Here is a 2,686-nt window from a genome sequence, read left to right on the forward strand (position 1 = left end):
GTAGACCCCAGCAAACACAAGGCCTGGTGTGTTTGCAGCATGGTAACGGAGCTCAGTGCACGGGCTGTGCCCGCCTGAGTTTGGTAAATTTTCTTCAGCTGTGAAGCAAAGAACTTGCAGTGCTTGGACGGGAGAGGTGTGGGATGGCCCACACTGTGGTTGTGGGACGGAGCCAGGTAATCAGCCAAGGTCAGCTCCATAGGCGGTGGATTAGTCAGGCCAGACTTTTCAGCGCCGTCCAAGTCCAAATACTGTCCATACCCCTGCATGGTGACACGGGTGGACATTGGTTCGCTCTATGTCGAGGTCAGTTCCTAGACAAAGTCTGGGTACATGGGCAGGCTGTTTTCAATGTTGCCGGCTCGGGAGGAAGAAAGAATCCTGCGATCCGAGATAGCTTTTGAGTCGGTAGAGGGGACGGTCACTCCACCTCCAGTTTCTCTGCTGCTCTGTGAATTAGGGAGAAAAAGGAATTATCGTCATGGCTAGCCAGCGCAGCAGTGGCGGCAATCTGACCTGACGACAAGCCCTCATCCTCCGATCACCATGAATGTCCAAGCCAATGTCCAGCACGTCATTGTCATCATGGTGGGCTGCCAGACCGAATGGCTGACTAGCCCGCTCGGAGGGCTCTGGCTCGAGCTCAGTTAACCCGCCGACATACTCCATGTGGTCTGCCCAGCTGGCAGTGGGGACTTCGACCAGGAGCCTCTTGTCGTCAGACTTGAACGAAGCCGGATCTCTCAACTGGGAGAGGAGAGGAGAGGGTCGTGCCGTGTGGCCGTGGTGCCCAGCACCTTTTCCAGAAACGTGACCCGTCTCTCGAGGGTTGAATGCCGAAGCTGGCAACAGAACTTGCATGCCTCGGGGTCCACCAACGCTCTCCTGGTGTGGACAGTACCCAAAGAGACAGGACACGCTTCGTGCAGGTCTTTGTCGTGCAGGGAGAAGCCGCACCCCTGAGAACAGGGCGAACTGAAGACGTCTTCCTTGACTTAGGCTTGGTGCTCATATCAAGACACAAAGCTCACGACTTTAGCAAGAAAGTTCGAAATCCGCGATCCGCAGGTAGCCACATTCACTACAGCAGTAGCAGTGGCAAACACCAACAGAAGCAGCTGAAACAATTTGAAGCCGCAGTAGCCTTCAGAAAACAGAGTGAGTTCTCCTGTTTTCATCAGGAGTTTGTTGACTGACTTCAGACCTGTTCAGATACAAATCTGTATGGAAATGTTTCCTGCATGAGTAAAAAAAAAAAAAAAAGCACCAGTGTCCTGCTCAAGAAAGTATTTGTCAGAAAGCAATTGGAAATTTTGTCAACACACTCACATGTCCTGCAGTCTGGGCCCTCGAATGGAGGATTGCACTTGCACTCGTAAAATGGCTGTTCAATGAGGTTGATGATGCAGTCACCAAAACCACATTTGACATTCTTGCAAACATTTTTCACTGGAGAACAAAAACAAAATATCAACAGCAAAATGAGAAAAGTGATTAAAATCAGCATGTGCTTTATGGCCATTTAGAATTAAAATAACATTTACAATTCAACAAAAGAATGAAACCCTGCAAAATTTCAAAGTGAAAGTAAGATACAGCTAAATTCCCACCTACCTTTCTGGCACCTTGTCCCTGTGTAGGGCTCAGGACATGAGCATGTGAATTCTGTAGCTGATTCACTTTGGCAGGAGCCACCATTGAAGCAAGGATTCGATTCACAAGCAGCTGGAAATGACAAGAGTCATTTTGGAGGGACAAAATCTGAATCAAAAGAGTCTGAAGGCTAAAGTTGATACAGAAACAGTGATGATGTGCAGTCTACCAGGGCCACTTACTGGATTCTTCCATGGCGGTGAACAACGAGTCATCGTATTCGATAAAAATAGGGGATTCAGTGGCGTAGTCAATGTCATAGTCTATGTCTGCCAAGAACAGAGAGCAGTTTAAAAACAAGAGTTTTGTTCAATAAAAAGTTCTCTGTACTGACATGTAGAGTTCAAGGTTGAGTTTTAAAGCAATCCTTGCTGAGACATCCAATGAAGAAAAAACAAGAAGTTCTACTTTTACTGTAAAGTCGCACAAAGCAAAGCAATATGACTTTTAGAAACAGTTTAATTGAGTTACTGGAATGTATAATTGCATCCTGCATTTAAAACAGATGATACATGTGAAAGAAATAATGTGCTAAAACCACATTTTACATATACAGTCGTGACTCAATAATCCGACCCTTAACAATCCGAAAACCTTACTATCCGACAGGTTTTTAGGAAAAACGAGCGGAACCCATTAAAAATAGTCTTAACATACCAAAAGCCTTGGATCCCAACTCAAAAAGAAAATTTAAGGCAACAAACAAGGAAAACGCGGAATAACCGAACGAAAAAACCAAAAAGAAGACCGAAGGACACAATGCACAACTCAAAGCTCAATGCAAAATCCGAGTGAAAGCAAATTTGTTCAAAGTTCAAACAAAATGCCAATTGTATGTGATCTGCTGCGTGAACTTCATACGACCCAAAAGTGTCCCGCATGCGCAGAAGAGGACACAACGACATCATATGCAGCGAGCGCGCTCAGTGTTTGCAGAAGTAAACACCAACGATAGCGATGGAGCGTATCTTGCCCACCACTCCCCTGCTGCTGCCGCTGTTGCTGCCGCCGATGGTGGAAACAGAACTGTGAC

The 2,686-nt window shown here is 46.5% G+C and overlaps 1 long non-coding RNA gene across 1 annotated transcript; it reads right to left on the bottom strand.

Moving 5' to 3' along the window:
* Positions 1-1,406: 1,406 nt before the first annotated feature.
* LOC103375008 (uncharacterized) lies at positions 1,407-1,921 on the bottom strand. Its single transcript, XR_521172.1, has 3 exons — positions 1,836-1,921; positions 1,615-1,725; positions 1,407-1,449 (listed from the first exon to the last, which is right to left on the bottom strand). It is a non-coding gene; the product is annotated as an uncharacterized LOC103375008 (long non-coding RNA).
* Between the last annotated feature and the right edge of the window lie 765 nt (positions 1,922-2,686).

This window comes from Stegastes partitus, unplaced genomic scaffold (assembly GCF_000690725.1).
Source record: "Stegastes partitus isolate 25-593 unplaced genomic scaffold, Stegastes_partitus-1.0.2 Scaffold2434, whole genome shotgun sequence".
Taxonomy (NCBI): Eukaryota; Metazoa; Chordata; class Actinopteri; family Pomacentridae; genus Stegastes; species Stegastes partitus.